This window comes from Argopecten irradians, chromosome 13 (genome assembly GCF_041381155.1).
Source record: "Argopecten irradians isolate NY chromosome 13, Ai_NY, whole genome shotgun sequence".
Taxonomy (NCBI): domain Eukaryota; kingdom Metazoa; phylum Mollusca; class Bivalvia; order Pectinida; family Pectinidae; genus Argopecten; species Argopecten irradians.
The window spans coordinates 20,097,538-20,121,757 of record NC_091146.1 but is presented as its reverse complement, the minus strand read 5'-3'; the positions used below and the strand labels follow the sequence as shown (position 1 = coordinate 20,121,757).

Sequence of the window (24,220 nt, the reverse complement as noted above, 5' to 3'; positions counted from 1 at the left end):
CTTTGCTGACAGTTACTATGGAAATATTGTGTTGATCAGTTTACATTGCTGACAGTTACTATGGAAATAATGTGTTGATCAGTTTAATTTGCTGACAGTTACTATGGAAATATTGTGTTGATCAGTTTACTTTGCTGACAGTTACTATGGAAATATTGTGTTGATCAGTTTACATTGCTGACAGTTACTATGGAAATAATGTGTTGATGATCAGTTTAATTTGCTGACAGTTACTATGGAAATAATGTGGGTATCAGTTTACTTTGCTGACAGTTACTTAGAAATATTGTGGTTATGAGTTTACAGTTACTATGGAAATGTTATCAGTGACTCTGACTGTTATTGGGACGAAAAAGCAATTTAAACCAACCCAAACAAACAGCAAAACACACATCGGTATATTTACAATACTCACTTTACTAGACATTGAAGTAAATTGTTCACCATTTGTATATAATTGATATACCGAACATATTTAGCAAAACCGCACACAAATAGTTTGCGCATGTCCAGTAATTGTTTAGGCAGAAATACAGTTATGTTTATTTGATACAAGCGCGACCGGAAGCTCTAGCCTGTGGAGGATTGAATTCACATGTGTCAGGTTTGATATTTGTTATGTGGCGTGAAGGATTAGATTCACCTGTGCCATATTGAACATTTACTATGATGTAAATTGTTATTCATTTGGTGATGGAATTTAAATCAACCCGATATAAATATGGTGAGTACATTTTAATACCATTACTATACATTGAGTAACAATCATTTGATTGATTCAGCCAATTTGTAGCTTTGAATATTTAACAAACGTAAATGGGGTAAGTACTACATTGTATAGTAAACTTATATGTAAGATGCTGTAAACACATCAGTTTAGAACATATACTGGGTTTTCAATGAATACATGTTTGAGGATCAAATGTGTTTACTTGATGAAGTATTTCGGTAAATATTTGATAGAAAGACAATTAAAGACTATTATACATATTATGCTTTGGTGTTACAAAGTCGTTGTTTTGAATGAATGTTAGGTATACTTAATATATCCATATATACCTGTATTGTACCTGCAAATAACACGAACACACTCATATCCTCCTTAAAATCGTAACATTTTTACTTTTATGTACCTCTGACACTGCAACGATTTATGTTTATAAAAGTTTCTTTTGTTACCTGTTATGATATATAGGATCAGGTAAACTTTTGTACAGAATTAAGTAAACTATGTACAAGTCCAAGTAAACAAATGTACGTATTTAGGTAAACTAATGTACAGGTCCAGGTAAACTAATGTACAGGTCCAGGTACATTAATGTACAAGTCCAGGTAAACTAATGAAAGATCCAGGTAAACTAATGTACAAGTCCAGGTAAACTAATGTTCATATCCAGGTAAACTAATGAAAGATCCAGGTAAACTAATGTACAAGTCCAGGTAAACTAATGTACAGGTCCAGGTAAATTAATCTACAAGTCCAGGTAAACTAATGAAAGATCCAGGTAAACTAATGTACAAGTCCAGGTAAACTAATGTTCATATCCAGGTAAACTGATGTACTGGTCCAGTTAAACTAATGAAAGATCCAGTTAAACTAATCTACAGATTCAGGTAAACGAATGTGTCGGTCCAGGTAAACTAATGTACAAGTCCAGGTAAACTAATGAAAGATCCAGTTAAACTAATGTACAAGTCTAGGTAAACTAATGTACAAGTCCAGGTAAACTAATGTACAAGTCCAGGTAAACTAATGAAAGATCCAGTTAAACTAATGTACAAGTCCAGGTAAACTAATGTACATGTCAAGGTAAACTAATGTACTGGTCCAGTTAAACTAATGTACAAGTCCAGGTAAACTAATGTACATGTCAAGGTAAACTAATGTACTGGTCCAGTTAAACTAATGAAAGATCCAGGTAAACTAATGTACAAGTCCAGGTAAACGAATGTACGTATCCAGGTATATAAATGTGTGAGTCCAGGTAAACTAATCTATAGAATCAGGTAAACTAATGTACAGGCCCAGGTACACAAATATGTAGGTCCAAGTAAACTAATTTATATATCCATGTAAACTAATGTTTAGGTCCAGATAAACTAATGTACGGGCCCAGGTAAACTAATGCACATGTCCATGTAAACTAATGTGTAGGCCCAGGTAAACTAATGTACATATCCAGGTAAACTAATGTACAGGTCCATGTAAACTAATCTTATCCAGGTAAACTAAGGCACAGGTCCATGTAAACTAATGTACAGGTCAAGGTGAACTAATGTGTAGGTCCAGGTAAACTAATGTACAGTTCATATAAACTAATGTGTAGGACCTGGTAAATTAATGTACAGGTCCAGGTAAGCTAATGTAGAAATGTGTAGGTCCAGGTAAACTAATGTACAGTTCATATAAACTAATGTGTAGGACCTGGTAAATTAATGTACAGGTCCAGGTAAGCTAATGTAGAGGTCCATGTAAACTAATGTACAGGTCCAGGTAAACTAATGTATAAATGTGTAGGTCCAGGTAAATTAATGTACAGGTCCAGGTAAGCTAATGTACAGGTCCATGTAAACTAATGTACAGGTCCAGGTAAACTAATGTACAGGTCCAGGTAAGCTAATGTACATGTCCAGGTAAACGTTTCTACAGATCCAGGTAAACAAATGTGTAGGTCCAAGTAAACTAATGTACAGGTCTAGGTAAACTAATGCACAGATCCAGGTAAACTTATGTACATATCCAGGTAAACTGATGTGTAGGTCCAGGTAAACTAAGCTACAGATCTAGGTAAATTAATATACAGATCTAGGTAAACTAATATGCAGGTCTAGGTAAACTAATCTACAGGTCCAGGTAAACGTATGCACAGGTTCAGGTAAACTAGTGTACGGGTCCAGGTAAACTAATTTACAGGTCCAGGTAAACTAATCTACAGATCCAGGTAAACTAATCTACAGATCCAGGTAAACTAATCTACAGGTCCAGGTAAACTAAAATAGAGGTTCAGGTTAACTTATTAATAGATCCAGGTAAATTAATGTACAGATCCAGGTAAACTAATCTACAGATCCAGGTAAACTAATCTATAGATCCAGGTAAACAAATGTACAGGTCCAGGTCCACTAATGTGTAGGTCAAGGTAAACTAATTTGTAGGTCCAGGTAAACTAATGTGTAGGTCGAGGTAAACTAATTTGTAGGTCCAGGAAAACTAATCTACAGGTCCAGGTAAACTAGTCTACAGGTGCAGGTAAACTAATGTGAAGGTTCAGATAAACTAATGTACAGGTCCAGATAAACTAATGTACAGGTCCAGGTAAACTAATGTACAGGTCCAGGTAAACTTAGTGAAATGTAAGATGCAATATAGTACACTATATGCAACATTGTGAAACCTAGACAGATATATAGCAAAAAATCCCATTTAGTTAAACAACATAAATGTAATACGAAATTCAATAAAACATATTATTACACATTTTCTGTTTGATATTGATTCATAGACATCATCATAAATCCAATTACATGAACCTCAAAAATTACTCCTTGTGATAAAACTCCATAACTAAACACTTTAGTATGACGACAACATAAGCATTTCTACATGGATGTTATGATTTAAAATGAACACGTGCACTTTTTTTCTTTGAAAATTGATTTTTTTTATAATTCCTTGTCCCGATAATTTCGCAATTAATTGCTTCATTACTTGGAAAAAGAGCACTGATTGAAACGTTACACACGTACGTTTTACACATTTTACAAAAGTTTTTTTGCACATAAATCCTCCTTTCCAGTGTTGAATATTTTTGATATCATTGCATGAACAAATTTAAAACTCAAAGATGCTCCACCGCCGACAGAGCAAAACAGATACTCATCATTTGAACAATAATTGGTGTTTAATCGTGTAATCGTATATGTCTAATTAACACAAAAACGTATATCAAATAATTTATTTTGCTTTTGGTGCATGCGCAGTCAGTACTTTATTTCATATAGGATATAGTAGCTTGGATTTTTTTCGGGATGCAATCAATTATTTTTTAATATTTTTATCTTGAAGTAAAATGAGAAGATCACACTTTTTAATAGCAGTAATGGTGCTAATGAAATAACTTTTGTAATTGAAGAAAAATACTAATTCGTCTTTTCCTGTTTTTGATAAAGAAAAACTACTTGTTGTCAGCGGTCGAGCATCTTTAATGAGATAGATCAACATCTCATGAGAGTTTTATATTGATCACTGTGTAGTCCTCATAATAGTTTCCTCTAGAATTAACTAAACCTTGATATCCTGGTTTTAAAAAAAGGACCAATTTCGTAATGCTGTATATCAAAAACTATGAAATCATTGTTCCCATGGTAATCCTCCAATTTTCTTGAATTTTTGACAAGTAAAATCCAAGCGAATATAAACAGCAGGTAGATAACTTGATACATCACAAAATAAACCCCCTTAGATATGATATCAACTGTCATGTTGCTTCTTGAATGACTCAGAATGAGATGAATTCAAACTTACAAGTTGTTATTTTGTAATAATATAATGTTCTGGTTTGGATATCATGAAATTTTGTAACCAGGGTAAACATATTAGGGTTTTGATGTATCTGTTTGTTTTTAATGTCAAATATGTGTGTAGGCCGTACCTGAAGCTGTTTGTATTGTACATAGGAGTGTTTTAAGTAAGAGATACACCTTAAACTATAGATTAGTCTTGATAAGCTACAATCACATGATTATCCTATAAATAATGACCTCTAGATATTGAATATTTATGTGACCTTATATAGACAAACAATATTTATAATAATAAAGGAATATGGAATATGCTATATCAATATTGATTGATAACGTGACCATGTAAAAATACCAATATTCATAATAAGAAGGGAATATGGAATATGCTATATTAATATTAAATGATAACGTGACCATGTAAAATTACCAATATTAATAATAAGAAGGGGATATCGAATAATTTATATTAATATTGAATGATAACGTGACCATGTAAAAATACCAATATTCATAATAAGAAGGTAATATGGAATATGCCATATCAATATTAAATGATAACGTGACCATGTAAAAATACCAATATTCATTATAAGAAGGGAATATGGAATATGCTATATTAATATTGAATGATAACGTGACCATATAAAATACCAATATTCATTATAAGAAGGGAATATGGAATATGCTATATTAATATTAAATGGTAACGTGACCATGTAAAGAATACCAATATTCATAATAAGAAGGAAAAAGAGAGTCATGTCATGAATAAAAGTATTTACAGTAATAAAGGAAAACGGAGACATTATGTTACTATTGCATAATACTGACCTTATAAAGATAATAATATTTACAATAAGAAGGAAATATGGAATAATGTCATATTAGTACATAACGTCACTTTTTCTCGCGTTTTCATCGGCTCAGTCCCAGGGCACTATTTAGCCATATTCCCGGAGTATGGTTTCCCGCGGGACTATGGTTTTGCGCGCTTTTTGTTACAAATGTCATATTGACGAAAATAACGTCACTGTCGCTATCTGCGCTGTTCACAGGCAAACAAACTGTGTGCGGATGACGTTTTGCAAAACGGTTAGGAAAATCGAATGCTGACGAATTTACAAAAGAACAAAATAGCAAATTGAACTGAACGCATCCGACCATGTCATTTCTAAACGTTAGACGTGGCCGCACTCGTTTAAATAAATTGTTATTGGTGATCATGCATAATTGTTTGTCCTATCATATTTGTTCAATTCGTTATGCACTAAAAACATTAGTTGCCTTCTTTTGAGGGCACTATGGTCTTATTGTGTTGTCTCGTGATGTCATCCCTCGACAACACAATAAGACCATAGTGCCCTCAAAAGAAGGCAATAATATATAATTAATATAGAATAATTATGTTACTTAGCAATATTCACAATATGAGAGGAATATGGAATAATATCCTCTTAATATAGAATAATTATTTTATATAGAAATATTCACATTATGAGAGGAATATGGAATAATATCCTCTTAATATAGATTAATTATGTTACTTAGTAATATTCACAATATGAAAGGAATATTTCATAATATCCTCTTAATATAGAATATTTATTCTACATAGCAATATTCACAATGTGAGAGGAATATGAAATCATATCCTCTGATTTGATAGAGAAAAAAATGGCATATCGTCAGTCGTTGAGCAACATTAGACCAACGATGAACATTTAAGCACAATTAACTTGATAATGATTCAACACATGTACCAGGGATATTTAAAATTCCCAATGAGCTCAATCTGATTCAGACGTCTGTTTCAACTTTGTTTTAAATAGTATTTATTTTTTTCTTTTCAGCCTGGAAGCAATTACTTTTGTCTATATTAGATAATTAGTTAGTATGTCAATATCAACATTGTATGAATGTAATTTGATACTAACTTTATCCGTTATGAAAAAAAATAAACAATATATATATTTTAATTTCCTTATAGCTAATAAAAATATAGTTTGAGATAGAAACCGTAAGAATATCATTTGTAAACTAAGTATATTTATAGCGGAATTAGTGTATTTTACTTGTTTTATTAACAAAAGATACACCGCTCTGAAATTCGAAAATCACTATGCTACATATTGATAACTGATATTATAATGTACAGCTAGTTATTTTTAAACCTCGACTGAGAAACTTTCTAAATCACTGATGTCATTTAACATTTCAAATGACGAGTGTGATCTATTAAGGGAATACTTCAAGAGAAAAGTAAGAAAAAGTTACGTTCATATTATTGTTTAATTTTAGGATACATAGCATCAATTTATAAACAATCAATTAATTACAATTATGGAATATTTATACACGTAAATACAATTAATGCATATACATTTATTTGTTTATTAGTTATTGTCTCCTTTGCGACATGAAATCAGGTATTTTAGGTCACCTGAGACAAAGTCTCAAGTGACCTATTCTAATCGCCTTTTGTCCGTAGTATGTCCGTAAACAATTTACATTTTTGACTTCTTCTCCAAAACTGCTGAAGCAATTTCAATGCAATTTTGCACAAACCTTCTAATGCATAAGACCAATCAAAATTATGAATTATATGGTCCCCACACCCCGGGGGCTGTGAGAGGGGCCAAAAGGAGTAAAATTGCCTAAAATTTAAAAAATCTTCTTCTCTACTCACAGATGTGAAAAAATCAAATACTCTTCATAGATAGAAAGGTCATGAGGTTCTTTACAAAATTGTGAATTATATGACTCTGGGGTCTCTCGTTTCCCCCGGGGAGGGGGTTAAGTTTACTATAGTTTATAGGGAAAACACATCTTTGAGCATTATTAGGTCATTTGTAATAGGAAATGAGTCAACTGTTGTCAGAATTATCAGCATGAGATGGCCATTTAATCCTATTAACACATTTTCTATGACTGACCCCCAGGGGCCTTAGGGGCGGGGTCAAAAGGGGTCAAATATGCTAAAACTTCAAAAATCTTCTTCTGAATATCTGGAGATTGTAGAATCAAATACCTTTCATAGATATAAAGGCCTTAAGGCCCTTTTCAAAAATTGTGAATTATATGACCCTGGGGTCTCATGTTTCCCCCTGGGGAGGGGGTCAAGTTTACTATAGTTTATATAGGAAAAACACATTTATGAGCATTTTTTGCTCAATTTTCATAGGAAATAAGTCAAACTTGGTTAGAATTATTAGCCTGAGATAGCATTTTTACATCTATATCGGTCCTCGATGACCCCCTGGGGGACCAGAGGGGCGGAACCAAACAAGGTCAAATTTCAAAAAAAATCTTCTTCTAACTTCACAAGTTTGATGAAGGCAACTACTCTTCATAGACAAAAAAATAATCACTGACAAACTCCAAGGTCCAGGATATAGTGTTTATATGTCTTTAATTTGTTTCATTATTTGTGGCGGTACTATCAAAATTAAATCTTCAAGAGTTAAGACCTCTTTTTCCATACCGCTTTAAATCTAAATCCTTATTCACAAAAATTAAATACATTGTTTTTCGCTAAAACCTAATATTCCGCTGAAACTAAAATTTAAACATACACAACTGATGTCATTAGACTGCAGCACACCCAGAATTTCAAAATTGTCGTTGTATAATTTAGAGTTTGTGGAATTTCGGAAACCCGAGTTAAAATTCTATTGATGATGTAGCTTTATGATTGTTTGTTAAGGAGTAACGGTGATATATTAGAAGATATTGGCTTGTACATATAGTTACCTGTAGTTGTTATGAATTATCCTGAATATAAGTCGCTCGAAGGAAGTTCTAATCTCAGAATATGTATTCTGCGTACTATTTAAAGTCACCACGACTTCGTTTATGTCTATGTTTCTTTGTATTTTTTTTTAAATCACAAAGGGCCTAAAATTATTTTCTAACAATACTTTTGGTATGTGTCAAGTGGACCCAATGTTTTAAAAATAATTATGATGTTTGTTTACTATTGTTTTAGCTTATTGAAGAGGCTTCATTCTTTACTCTATATCGATTTATAATGGTATTTATTAACTTGCTTCACTACAAATCAATTTTTCAAGCCAAAAAAATCAAATTTTTTGATAGGATAAATTTTAAGGGTTTTTAGTTTTCTCCAAATGTTATCGATTTCACCCATACTTTTAAATCATTTTGAAAATATGCAATAGGTATAGTCTTTAAGTTGATACTTTATAAAAATAAAAATCCAGGAAAAAAGCGTTTAAAATGCTGAAATGTCCCAAATGAGATTTTTCTAAAAAGTAAGCATTTGCCCTAAGTAATTTAAGTTAAAAATTTACCGAATGCACCATAATAATACAACAATTAGTGATAGAATTTTGTAAAATAAATACTCTCAAATTAACGCATTCTTATTCTTTCATTTCCTCTAACAGTACAAAAAGCTAGATATGCTCTTTGGTGAAACAAATAGTTTCTTTTTAATATCAGAAATCAAATAATAATCGGAAAGAAAAGTATTTTCATGAATTAGATTCAAAAGATGTTTTTTCCGTCTTATATAGATAAAACCATTTTTTTTTTAAATTTGAAAACAAAAATTCAAAAGCGAAACAGAATTGCGTTTGATTTTCAAAGAAAATGTGTTTAAACTAAAAGGAATCTAAATACAACAATCAGCGGTCTTGATTTCGTTACCACGAGTAAGCGAGCATTTCAAAACTGTTATTATCTTATTCTGCATACCTCATAACCCATAAGTACGACTTTTCACTAATATATAAAAAATTATTTTTATTTTCAATTCATGCATTTTTTTAAATGTCCCTCATATCCATATTATGCAAGGTTATTAAATGTCCATACCCTGACAAAAAATCAAATATTTTGGGAGGTCTCTGATTAGATTTTGTTCATATTGTTTGTGATATCTCTCTTTTCTTAAAACGTATACTTTCACTATGGCTAATCGTTGTGTAAATGCAATGTATACATAATACAGTAGTCTCCTCCCTTTCTTCTGGCTGTCCAGGTTTTGTCTTTATGATATTCTGATACTACATGTACAATGTCTGTCAATCATGTCTGTCTTCAAGTTTCGGTGTTTATATACTGCTATATTTTGCCGTTCTGTCTCAATATGTCTGTCTGTCTGTCCATGTTTACACTTTCCACCCATCCCTTGTGTGTGTTTGTCAATAGATATTGTATAGTTTGTTTGTTTATCGGTGTCTTGTTTGGTTTTTAGTTTTTTGTATTGTTACCTACCATGAATCTGTGACATATCTGTCTCTCATGTTACGGTGTACATGTATTCCAAAATGTATTTTGGTTTTAGCATACATGTCTTTCATCTAACATTGTGTCTATATGCCTGTGTGTATGTGCACATGTATGTACAATAAAGGGGAGTGTTCCATGCATCGACCTTTGGAAAAGAATAGTGTGTGTTGGTGTATGCATTCATAATGCAGTCAATAATATAATGGTGGATGTGAAAACGAAACATATACTAGTATAACATATTTTGTGCTAGTGAAATAATTAAGAATAAAAATAAACTGGACTTGCTGAATGTCAAGGTGTGTGAGTGTGAGGGTGGGTGGGTGGGTGTGTTATGTGTAATATATATGTGTGCCATCTTTATATATTTAAAAACTCTCTCGACGAATAAAACAATTATAAAAATAAAGTCTAAATTTCAACCAATCAGAGTCGCCGATTCTGTTACCATGAAAATCAAGCATTTTGCAAGTGTTTTCATGTTATTCAGTATACTTCATAACCCCTATATACCAATTTCACTTAAATCTGACAATATATAAATTTCAACCAATCAGGGGCCTCCATTTTGTTACCATGGCAACCTTTTTTTTTTGTTTTAATGATTACCATGTTATTCAACATACATAATAATCCCTAAATACCAATTTTCACTAAAATCTGATATTATCTAAATTTCAGATAATCAGAGGCCTCCATTTTGTTACCAAAGCAACCAATATCTTCGAAGGTGTTACCATTATACATTTTTTGTTATACACTAATTTCCACTTTAATCGGAAACTGGAATCTTTAAAAGTGCTCTGTTGCTATCAGCACTCGCTATTTTCAAGTCACCAAAACATTTTTTTTTCGGATTTTAAAGGACCTCTTTCACGAACAATAGGCCCACGAACCAATTTTATTAAAACTGAAAGTTATATATAGCAACATTTAATGCAACCCTTGAAATATGTTTAAAAAATGCAAAACGATGCTAGGGGCCTGTGCTATAGCCAAATTGGTCCAGTAGAGTTGTATAACAGGGTTCCCTTTTTTATCCAAAACGGTACCAAAACAATGGTTTATGTCGTCAAACATTATTTTGCAAGAGAATAAATGATTAAACATCATGATCATAAATAGGTAGGCAACATGTAACAAATTCAATTTTGGCAACTTTTATGCGGCAGAAAATGTCTCAACTCCGGGTGCTATTTTTGGTCATGTCAATTATTAACAAATTTGATTCAACCACTTCCAGTTTGAGTGGACCTGTAGACTTTGTCGTTTAAAGGTCCTAATATGAAAATAATAATAGTGACGCTACATAATGATATTGATGTGCTTACTTTAGATCATTAATCACGAATCTAACGGTGTCTACATCAATGCTCATTTGTAAAACTTGGGGTGATTTCAAATTGATTTATTTAGTGATATTTTGTAGAATAGAATAGTTTTACACAATCAAAGTTACAAAACATTTAGGTATTTCAAGACCATTATAAACTGTGTTGCATTTGAAGTAGCTTTACTAGCGTGTCATGTTCTTATGTTTTATTTTGTAAATTTAGAATACATTTACAGTGAAGAGAGTGATTAAAATGGGATTCTGTAATTGTGTGGTTTTGAGATCGAAGAGTTTTTTGGGTCATTTGTTGGTTTCTTGGGCCATTTGTTACAAATATGGTTCAATCAATTGCATAACTATACTAATATTTGATATAAAACTTCACACCCCTGATATATTAACATCCATGTTAATTCATGCTAACAATATTGCACATATATTGTTTTAAGTTTAATTTGGTCGGGCAAGTCATTTATGTACATGCATCATCTTAGATATATTAATGTCATTCTACCACAATAGGAGGTGTTATTCAACTCTCAGGACATTAAATAAACAGTGCAGCTGTTGATTAACAATTTGTTTATACCACACGTGGTATAAACTCTGTACGCATTCTGATTGGCTGACACTGTAAACTTTGACTGAACTACTTATTTCTCAGTGTCACGTCATCATTGTCAACGTCATCAATAATCAAATGGCGTCATTATATGTTGTGATCGCCGCTTGACGTCCAAAACTGCTGTTGGAAAGCGTATGCGACGTCGTGGTCGATGTGTCAAAATACGTGACGTTTTAATACATGTTAAATTGACCTTTAGTAGTCTAATAATTCATCTTGACGGACAAGAATTTTACTGATGAATGTTGTAGATTTTACGTGTATGAAACGAACTTGATCTTGATGGTAATGGCTTTATGATTATCTGGCAGGAAGTAGACGATGCCGTGTCGTGTGAATGCTTTTATAGCTATACATGTAGTCCGACATTGAGTTTTATTTTCTGGAAACTACTATGAAGATTTGAACTCAATAAGACGTAAAATGAGTATTATGTAACCCTAAAGATGTTCCCAATTAGAAGAAAAATAACTCACTCGTGTGGAATAAATTCAATATTCAACAACCACTCATTGTGTAACCTCTATATATTTCTTCAATCTTGCAAAATAACTAACTGGATATAGCAGCTTATTAATGATGAAATACACGTTTACCTGGTTTAAGCGGATCGCCAAACTTATTTTTACTGTCAATAATCATGTTTGAATTTCATGTCAGTATTTTTGGATAATACTGACATGTAATTAAAAAAATAAAAAAGCGTTACTTAGTATTAGACACAAAAGAAAAGTCTAAGTAAAGGTTTTGATCGCGGTACATGGCGTATAGCCCAGTGGTAAAGTGTGTGTGGGGGATGAAACCCTTTTATTCCTTACTATATACACTGACCTGATATTATTATAAAAAATACATGATTTTTATAGTAATTATTATAGTATTAAGTTTGTTTGCTTGTTTGTTTGATTCAATTAACGTCCTATTAACAGCTAGGATCAAGTAACGACGGCCTCCCATGTATGCGGTATATTGCGTGTATGTAATGCGAGCTGCGTATTTTGCGAGACTGCGGTATATTCTTGTTGTGTTATCTTGTATAGTGGAATTATTGTCCTTTTTAAAGACACCAAGCAACACATCCCACCCGGTCACATTATATTGACAACGGGCGAACCAGTTGTTCAACTCCCGGTATGCTGAGGTCTAAGCAGGAGCAGAAACTACCACTTTTTATAGACTCTGGTTTGTCTCGGCCAGGTGACAGAACCCATTATTAAGTATTAGGTGTTACGTAACCTATTAAGATATGCTGGGACGATTCCTTATGATCATATAGATTTGTCTCTATACATATCAATTGAGAATAACTTAATTATACAGAAATGATGGAGAAACAGTCAAACAGGAAATGAAAGTGTCTGATCAAACTGGAAATCATTTAGATGCGGTGTAACACATCTACTGTATATTACCATTAGCTCTGTGTCATGTTTGAATTAATTCATTTGGCTCTCCCTGACATTTTAAAGTCATGCTTTCATAATACAATTTCTCATCAAAATAAAAAAAGTCAATATATAAAATGATTGACATTAAGTCATTTTCATTAACAGTATATTGTGTTTACGATACACAAAGCTAATTCTGAAAAAATATAACTGTGCCCGCGAAATCTATTGACTATCTCGTTAGTCATAACTGCTGCTGTTAGGTTTTAAACGGAATATTTCTAAGTTAGCCTAAATAGAACCCATATATAATAGTGGGGAGGAGAAATAGGTTTCCATATACCCCTCTGGCAGTTTTTCGAAACATGGTTTTTTAGGACCGGTATGATGTCTAGTTTCATTTTATGCTTGTTGCCATTGATAACTAATGTCTCATGGGGGTCATATGGTGGCCATCTTCAGGTATCAAAAATGGCCAAAATGACACATTCGCATATATGCGCATAAATAGAGAACCAGACAACATTCAGAGGGAAATAAACACATTTTGTGATATGATTGAAACATGCTGAATACGATTAAATCATAATAATGATGTTACGTCTTCTCATTTTTGTGAAATGACGGAAAAATAATGAAATTTTCAGCTTTTTTCCCCTAAAAAATCGATAAATGTCATAATTTTTATCACAAGTAAAAAAAATGATGGACAAATCACCTTGAAACAGTCATTTCGAATTGAACCAACCCTTGTGTAAACATATGTGTACTATAAAAAGATAGATCGCGTCAATGGGGTCGGAAAAAGAGAGGGACCCCCCTCCCCTATAGAAATTTATCAAAAAAATGGCCAAAATGATACATTCGTATATACGCGCATAGATACAGAACCAGACAACACACAGAGGTAAATAAACACATTATAGTAATATAAAGTATATGTATTATATATAGATTTAATATATGCTGCATGAAATTATCATTGTATTTAAGAATAATATTGTTGTATATCAATTATTATTATCAGATATATTTATTTTTCACAAATGCGCACCATTTGTAATTGATAAGCGCATCCAATATAACAACATGCAGTTTATTATATCTAGTGCTTTCTTTGAAATAGCGCTTTCAAGAGGTATCATCTAGCTATATGTGTAATACTAAAAAAAGAGTTATCTCCCTTCACCGTGGTGTATTTACCAAAACCATTTCGTTTTTTGTACATATATAACCTGTAATATTAACATATTTCAATATTCCAGTATCGTTGGTTCGAAATTTATTAATGACTTGCTGTAAATTTAAATAGATGTAACTTCTCATAGAAATCTACATGCTGAAACATATAAATATTCTTGAATAACTATGTATTATTACGTGTATTTGGTTAAATGTAATGAGAATATATATATAAAAAAGTGAACTGTTCCGGAATAAACAATATTACCAAGGAACGGTAACTCTTTATTTTCGACCGACTTCATAACAAGGGACATAACTGCAACAATAAAATAAATACTACAAATGTTTCTTTCAAACAGCCCATCTTTTTTCTCTCTTTCTTTCATTCTCTCTCTTTTTTTTGAAGATTGTAATCCATCCATATATATTTTTTAGTTCATATAATCAAATAGTTCTTTCTATAACAATCTATCGTCAAATATATTGTCAATCTGAAATTACACGTAAATCGAACGCACTGTGCTGAATCAGGAAAACGTTTTAATCTATGTCTATCCTAGATCACATATACGGTGGGTCGTCGAGTTTTAGCCTTTCTTCGTGACCTGTTTGACTGTTTCATTATGCCTTTGTATGTATTTTTGTTTAATGTTATTGTTTGTTCTTTTGTGTCTGTTTATCTGTTAAACCTAGGTCATTCATCACGCCATGCGTCACGCCCGTCGTTGAAAGTTTAAAGATTTTATCTGCCAACTGCCAGGGTCTTGGAGATTTCTCAAAAAGAAAAGACGTCTTTTCTTATTTAAAAAAATAAACAGTACAATATTTATTGCCTCCAGGACACACATTTTACATCTGATAAGGAAAACATTATTCGTTCTAACTGGGGTTTCCACTGTGTATTTAAATCATTTAATTCCAATTCAAGAGGAACTGCTATACTTTTATATAACAATTCCAGTGGAACTGCTATACTTTTATATAACAATTCCAGAGGAACTGCTATACTTTTATATAACAATTCCAGAGGAACTGCTATACTTTTATATACAAATTCCAGAGGAACTGCTACACTTTTATATAACAATTCCAGAGGAACTGCTGTACTTTTATATAGCAATTCCAGAGGATTTGCTATACTTGTATATAACAATTCCAGAGGAACTGCTATACTTTTATATAACAATTCTAGAGGAACTGCTATACTTTTATATAATAATTCCAGAGGAACTGCTATATTTTTATATAACAATTCCAGAGGAACTGCTATACTGTTATATAACAATTCCAGAGGAACTGCTATACTTTTCAATAATAATTTTGAATATAAAATTTTACAGGAAAAGAACGATCTGAATGGTAATATGTTAGCGTTAGATATAATAGTTAAAGGAGAAAAAATAACATTAATTACTTTATATGGACCTAACATTGGCCAACCTCCTTTTTATGACGAAATATTTGATATTATTGAAGAGTTTGGAAATGACAAATATGTAATATGTGGAAACTTTAACATGATATTTGATCCTAAATTAGATTGTGATAACTATAAAAACATAAACAACCCAAATGCAAGAAAGAAAGTTTTGGAATATATAGACACTTTTGGACTAGTAGACACATTCAGGGAAAAGAATCCTGAGACTAAAAGATATACTTGGCGTAGAAAAAATCCACACAAACAGGCCAGATTAGATTATATACTGATATCAGATAGTCTTTTACCAAGTTTGACTTCTTCAATAATTGAACCAGGTTACCGTTCAGATCATTTTATCTCAATAATGAACTTGTCTTTTAATAACTTTAAACGTGGAAAAGGTTTATGGAAATTTAATAATTCTCTTTTATTCGATAATGAATTTTTAAACCTTATTAAATCTACAATAGAAGATATCAAATCTCAATATGCAGTACCCGTATATAATATTAATAATGTAAAAGATATATCGCCAGATCTTAAAGTATTTACAATAAATGACCAACTCTTTTTAGAAACACTAATGATGGAAATTCGGGGTAAAACTATATCCTACTCAAGTCATATAAAAAAAACATCTAATGAAAAGGAAAAAAAAATTAATTAATGAAATTAAGGCATTAGAAAAAACAGGGCCAAATAATACATCAGTAAACAAGTTAGAAGATAAAAAGAAGGAATTAGAAGAAATAAGAAAGCAAAAAATAAATGGTAGCATAATAAGATCTAGAGCGAAATGGATAAGGGAAGGGGAAAAACCAACTAAATATTTCTGCAACTTAGAGTCTCGCAACTATACTAGTAAAATTATTCCTTACATAACTAAAGAAGATGGAACGGTTATCTCGGATCAAAAAAAAATTCTTTATGAATCTGAAAATTACTATAATAACTTATATAAAGAAAATATCACACTAAGTAATGTCAATCTTGAACAACTTCTAGAATCTTATACTGTTCCTAAATTATCAGAGCAAGAATCTTTAAATATTGAAGGACCCCTTACAATAAATGAATTAAACAACACACTGCTAAAAATGAAAAATGATAAAAGTCCTGGCTCTGACGGTTTTACAGTGGAATTTTTGAAAATATTTTGGAAGCAATTGGGACCATTTGTTTTAAGATCACTTAATTATAGTTTTAGCACATCAGAACTTTCAATAACTCAAAAACAAGGAATAATTACATGCATTCCAAAAAGCAATAAACCCCGCGATCAATTAAGTAATTAGAGGCCGATAACACTTTTAAATAATATATATAAATTAGCATCAGGCGCGATAGCAGAATGATTCAAAATGGCAATCAGTAAATTAATTAGTAATAATCAAACTGGATTCATCCCTGGAAGATACATTGGCGAAAACACATGGATGTTATGCAATATACAGAAGAAAATAATATACCGGGACTTTTACTTTTAATAGATTTTGAAAAAGCTTTCGACTCTGTATCCTGGAACTTTATTGATAAAACTCTAAAATACTTTAATTTTGGTCCTACAATAATCAAGTGGATAAAACTCTTTAGAAATGATATACAGTCAGCAGTAAATATTGGGGGAAATCTGTCCAACTTTTTCCATATAGAGCGAGGCTGTCGTCAAGGTGACCCCGTCTCTTCATATATTTTTATTTTATGTGCAGAAATTGTATCCATACTACTAAGAAATAATGAAAATATTGAAAATGTTAAAGGTATACTATTACATAAAGATGAAATTCTATTTTCTCAATTTGCTGATGACACGTCTGGCATTTTAGATGGCTCAAAAACATCTTTAGATCAAACTCTCAAATCACTAAATTTCTATGCTAATATATCTGGTTTAAAAATGAATTTCTCCAAGACCCAGGTAATTTGGATTGGCAGTATGAAGTACAGTAATAATACATTTAATTCTAATCTTAACTTAAAATGGGGAACCACACGCTTTAATCTATTGGGTATTGAATATGATGTAGATCTAAGCAGAATAATCCAACTGAATTTCGACAAAAAACTTGCAAAACTAAAATCACTAATTTCAATTTGGAACAAAAGAATTCTTACAACAATTAGCAAAATAGCTAAAATAAAAACCTTACTAATATCCCAGTTCAACCACTTATTTATATCGTTTCCAAATCCTGATTGTATATCAAACAAATTAATTGTCTGTACTTTGATTTTTTTATGGAATGGTAAACCGGATAAAATTAAAAGAGAAGTAATTATTAAAAAAAATATGAGGAAGGGGGGCTTAAAATGATTCATCTAAAATCTTTTATAACTGCTCTAAAAGTATCATGGATAAGAAGAATTTATTGTAAAGAAGGAAACTGGGATATTATTCTAAGATCTCTATTTGACAAACAAAAATTAGCGAATACTGGAATTGAACACATAAAAAAACAATCTAAAAACTGTAAAAAATTATTTTGGAGAGATGTTCTAGAGGCTTGGTGTACGACCTTAAGTTCAAGTAATATTTAAAAAACAAATATTTTAGAAAACCCTATTTGGTTTAATAATGAAATCAGAATAAATCACAAAGTTATTTTTAAGAAGTTATGGTATGAAAAGGGTGTTATATTTATCTATAACATTTTGAAAACAGACAAATCCATATATAGTCTAGAAGAATTTCGTGAAACGTATAATATTCAGACCAATTTTCTAGAATATCAGGGTATGAAAAATGTCATCAATTATGTCATCAGAAACAATCAACAAAGTTTTGACTCTGAAAAAAATATAACTCTTCCTAACATACCAATAAACCTCAAATTGATTTTAAGTTGTAAAAAAGGTGTTCAAAATATATATAATGTTTTAATTAAAAATGAAGTTATACCTACTGCTCAAAATAAATGGAATCAAAATTTTGAAATTGATCGGGATGAATGGGGATATATTTATAAACAACTTTTTAATGATACTACTAGCCCAAAGCTTCAATGGTTACAATTCCGAATAAATCACAGAATACTAACTACAAAAACATTTCTTTTAAGAATTGGTAAATCAAACAACAATTTATGTACATTTTGCAAAACACATCCAGAAACAATCACTCATATATTTTGGGAGTGTGGAAATGTATCAAATTTGATTGAACAATTAAGAATTTCTATAATTACTAATAATTTAAATCTTAGATTCGAAAAACAGGATTTTATCTTCGACAAACAAGATAGTACAAATACTAATTTCCATATTGAAAATTTGATACTGCTTCTAATAAAACAATACATTTACAACTGCAAATGTCTAGAAAAAGAACTCAATTTAAACAGTCTAAAAATCATATTAAATTTGAACTAAAAGCTCACAGGATTATAATATCCAACAGTAATTTAAAGCGGAAACCACAAGCACTTGCAGAATTACAAAATTGGTTAAATGTATAAACAGTAATATTTTAGAATTTTTTGAAAGATCTGTGACCTAGGTTTACTCCCCCCCCCCCTCTTTTTTTTAATCTTTTTTTTCCTGTCTTTGGTGTTATTTTTTATCAAGAGTTGTCTCCCCTAGTTCAATTTCTCATTATATCTGTAGGAAATAACTATTGATATACCTCTTATGTGAATGTATGTGTGTATTTGTTACGTTAATAAGTTACTTGTAAATATATGTATGTACATACGTTAAAATATTCAATTTGAAATAACTCTACAAATGTAACTTCTATTGTACTCGTCTTTCATGTATCTTCTGTAAATGTTGTGATATGTATATTTTTTGAAAATAAAATGAATAAAAAGTAAATTAAAAAAAAACAAAACACATTTTCAAATATGATTGAATCATGCTGAATACGATTAAATCATAATAATGACGTTACGTCTCATTTTTGTGAAATGACGGGAAAACAATGAAATGTTCATGGTTTTTACCTAAAAAATCGATAAATGTCATTATTTACATCACAAGTAAAACAATTGATGGACAAAACACCCTGTAACACTCATTTCGAATTGCACTAACCCTTGTGTAAACACATGTGTACTATAAAAAGATATATCGCATGAGTGAGGTGGGAAAAATAGAGGGAACCCCCCCACACACACACACCGAAAAGAAAATGCAGAAGAAAAAAAAATGAAATTAAAATAAATTAAAACTCCAAATATTCTGTCAACATACATTGTAACAAGTTATTCTGAATTGAACTGACTCTTGTCTAAACATATGTGCATTATAAAAGGATATATTTATGGTTTTTAGCAGAAGAAGCGAGATGTTTTTGCGTGATGACCTTCAACCCCCTCCCCAATAATTTAAAAAAAAATAAGATATTCCCTGATCCAGTTAGTATCCAAAGGTTAGTTCACATGTTTTATCCATAATTCATCCAGTTCCCAATCACCGTAATAATTTATTTCTTTTTAGTGAAAACAACTGGTTCGAACTATTCTCCTTCAATTTTGGATATACCTCCCCTTGAAAAAGGTGTACCATTGTGATGCCTGCTCGCATAAGTTAAAAACTAAAAATACATATAATATCTGCTGAGGAGGAACAGTCACAGACTGGGCCGCCAAAACGGGATCCTAGGAAAACAGTAAATTAGAATGAGGGGACAGGGACCTAGGTAAAAGTCATTGAAAGTAGTCTGACCACACCAAAAGGCAGCAGACATGATGTCCTGGAACCAGGACCCATTATGGAGAGCCAAAGAAGCCGCAAGGGCTCTAAACTCATGGGCCATCTCCTTGCATTTCGCCACAGATTGATAATTAGACTGCCCATAAGCAATCCTGATCACCTGACATATCCATTTGGAGATGTACTTGGAGGAGAAATCCTGTTGACCCTGTTTAATGGGCAAGAATAATACATTGCCCCCTTGTTTTATCAAGGGAAAACCTAAGCGTCCGACTGGGACAAAGCAGCCGATCATTCTCCGATTGTAAATCTTTACCAAAAAGGCACGATCAGTGAGTAGGGTAACAGAGCTATATCTGGCCCAACGAAGCACGAAAGGTGAATAGATGGATATCACTCCTCCTACGGCCTGAGGCAAAAGCAAGCAGGAAGTCAAAAGTAAAAACCTTAATCGAGACCGACACCAAAGGCTCTTAAAGAGCCCCTTTCAGTAACACAAGTGCTAGATTCCACTGTGGAGCTAACTGTCGTACCCTAGGCCTGTCCAGACTGAACCACCTAATCAAGGCACACAAAGAGTTCGAATACCCTAACTCTGGTCTACCATGAGAATACAGTACACTGGAAATAGCCATGCGATAGCCTGCAATAGTACTAGAGGCAAGTTTGCGTTCCCTGAACAAATAGAGAAGGGAATCCGCAATCAGCTGGGCAGAGGGCTTGACCTGATCAATATTTCTGTCGATACACCAATAACAGACGATCTTCCATGATTGTTAGACGGCAGGTGAGGAAGACTTATTAATCGGGCGATGCGAACTGACACGTCTTAAGAAAAGACTGACTGATCGAAGCCTTCTGGGATAGCTTTCACTCTCTTGAATGGCTCTTCCGGGACCGAGGGTAGGGCAGGAGATTGGTTCTAAGTGGGAAAAAACCAGAGGAATATCCACCAACAGAAACGACAAGAGCTCCGGAAACCAGAATTGTCTCGGTCACAGGGGCGCTATTAGAAGGAGGGGGAAATGATGCTTCCGAAACTTCTATTAGAACTCTGCCCACCAGGTTGAATGGAGGGAATGCATAAGCATGTATCCCCTCCCAATCTAGAGCGTCCACAGCCCAAGTCATTTGGTCTGGCATCGGAGAGACAAAAGTGGACAATTAGTGGCAAAGTGGCGAAAAGGTCTATATGAGGTCTGTTCCACACCTAGCAAATGCTCTCGAAGATCGGGAGATTTAGCTGCCTTTCTGTCACAACCGGCTTGCGGCGCCTGGAAAGAGTATCCGCCAGAACATTCAACCTGTCTGGAAGATGCTTGATTAAGAGAGTCAACCGCATTTCCTGACAGAAGAGAAGAACACGAATGACGAGGGCACAAAGGACGTGGGACTTTGTCCCCACCCTTTCTCTCCAGATACGCGACAACTGTAAAGTTGTCTGTAGTCACACAAACCACATTGGAATGTAGAATCTTCCGAAAAGCCTGCAGAGCCAACCGAACAGCCTTATCTCCAGCACGTTGATGTGTTTGGATACCTGATCCCCAGACCACTCCCCCAACTGGCAATGGCCGTCGAAGTAAGCCCCCCCCCCCCCAACCTGTCATCTGTCATCGCTCCAACGATTCCTTGACTCGGTGGAGTATGAGGGAATCGTCGAAATAGATGTGTATATTTATTTTCCTGGAGTGATGAAATCCTACGCCAACCTGGAGCAGTTTGATGAAAGCCAAAGTAACAGTCGTGACACCGAAAGAATTTAGTTTTGTAATACAGTGGTACGTTTCGTTCTGGCACGAGCCGAACATTTATGAAAAATTCTATGTTTCCAGTTGTTCACTAAATGAGAGTGGATTATTACGGTTCTAACCACATTCTAGTTGTAATTAGGGCCGCGATGGCCGATTGGTATGATGTATAGACAAATTACCACAAGCCCTCCACCTCTGGGTAGCTAGCTTGTTCGAATCTACAGGGGCAGTTGCCAAGTATTGACTGCTGGCGGTTTTTTTTCGCCGCCTTTCCTCCACTTTTCTTCCACCAATAAACCTGGCACATCCTTACATGACCCTGGCTCTTAAAAATGTAATTGTAGTTTGGAACTGTCTGAATCATAGATCAGGAAATATATAATTTATGTAATAATACTTATGAGATTTGTTTTCTCTATGAGTAGTGTTTGGAGGGGAGAGTCCACGATTCTTCTGCTAAAAAACATAAAATCCTTTTAAAATACACATATGTTTACACAAGGGTAAGTGCAATTCGAAATGACTGATATAATGTGTTTTGTTCATCAATTGTTTTACTTGTGATGTAATTTATGACATTTATCTATATTTTAGGGGAAAAAACCTGACAATTTCATTATTTTCCCGTCATTTCACAAAAATGAGAAGACGTAACGTCATTATTATGATTTAATCGTATTCAGAATGTTTCAATCATATCAAAAATGTGTTTTATATGCATATAAATGTTGTCTGTTTCTCTATCTACGCTCACATATGCGAATGTTTCATTTTGGTCATTTTTTGATAATGTTTTAGGGGGGGGGGTCCCTCTCTTTTTCCGACCTCATTTATTCGATCTATCTTTTTATAGTACACATATGTTTACACAAGGATTGGTTCAATTCGAAATGACTGTTACAAGGTGATTTGTCCGTCATTTTTTTTTACTTGTGATAAAAATTATGACATTTATCGATTTTTTAGGGGAAAAAAAGCTAAAATTTTCATTGTTTTTCCGTCATTGCACAAAAATTAGAAAATGTAACGTCATTATTATGATTTAATCGTATTAAGCATGTTTCAATCATATCACAAAATGTGTTTATTTGCCTCTGAATGTTGTCTGGTTCTCTATCTATGCGCATATATGCGAATGTGTCATTTTGGCCATTTTTGATATCTGAAATCCAAGATGGCCGCCATATGACCCCCATGGGACATTAGTTGTCAATGGCAACAAGCATAAAATGAAACTAGACATCATACCGGTCCTAAAAAACATGTTTCGAAAAACTGCCAGATGGGTACATGGGAACCTATTTCTCCTCCCCCACTAAAATTATCAAGACAATTCCAAAACTCAAAATCAATTTCACTTGCTTGAACACCATCTATTCTGAACAATCTGAATCTTAAACCGCTAATACATATTGAATATAGCAAAATTATTACAATTAAGAACAAAAAAAAACAATATATCGAAATTTTGTCTTTGTTTTTTACCACGAAAAACTTTAAAATGGTGTAATTTGATGACATTGTTAACACTTTAAAAGTACAGTACACACTCTATTTTAAAAAAAACAAAACATTTTACTTGTATGTACTAGTATACTGGATGCGTGTAAATTGGTAAAATCTTTATCCTTACGTGATAAAATTTCCAACCAATTTTTTCGGCTGTAAAAATATGAATATTTATGAAAATGCAATTGCAATTCAGGGATACCCATCTGACTTTAAAAAATGAATGATAACGCACTAAAATTTTGAAATACTGTAATTTTGACTCAATATTTTGAATATTCCACAATAATTATATACTTTATATTTAATGATAATAATTGTGCGAACGCGGTGTAATGATAGCTAAAAATAGACCTTACTTCTATTGGGCGACTTTCATTTGATCATAGCACATGCCCCTGTGACCTTCTGAATGTTTTAAACGTATTCCAAGGGTTTGCATTAATACATGTCATATTTAGTTTTAATAGTTCGCGGACAAATTTCCATTGTTCGTGAAAGAGGTCCTTTGAAACTAATTTACACACAAATAGAAAATGTCTTGAGATTATATTAAGGCATGTAACAATTGTG

The 24,220-nt window shown here is 32.6% G+C and overlaps 1 long non-coding RNA gene across 1 annotated transcript in view; it reads left to right on the top strand.

The window, feature by feature from the left end:
* Window positions 1-527: 527 nt before the first annotated feature.
* Window positions 528-24,220, top strand: part of LOC138305917 (uncharacterized) — a 28,364-nt gene continuing 4,671 nt past the window's right edge. The window contains exon 1 of the long non-coding RNA XR_011205732.1: window positions 528-724. This is a non-coding gene — a long non-coding RNA (uncharacterized lncRNA). The remainder of the gene's footprint in view (window positions 725-24,220) is intronic.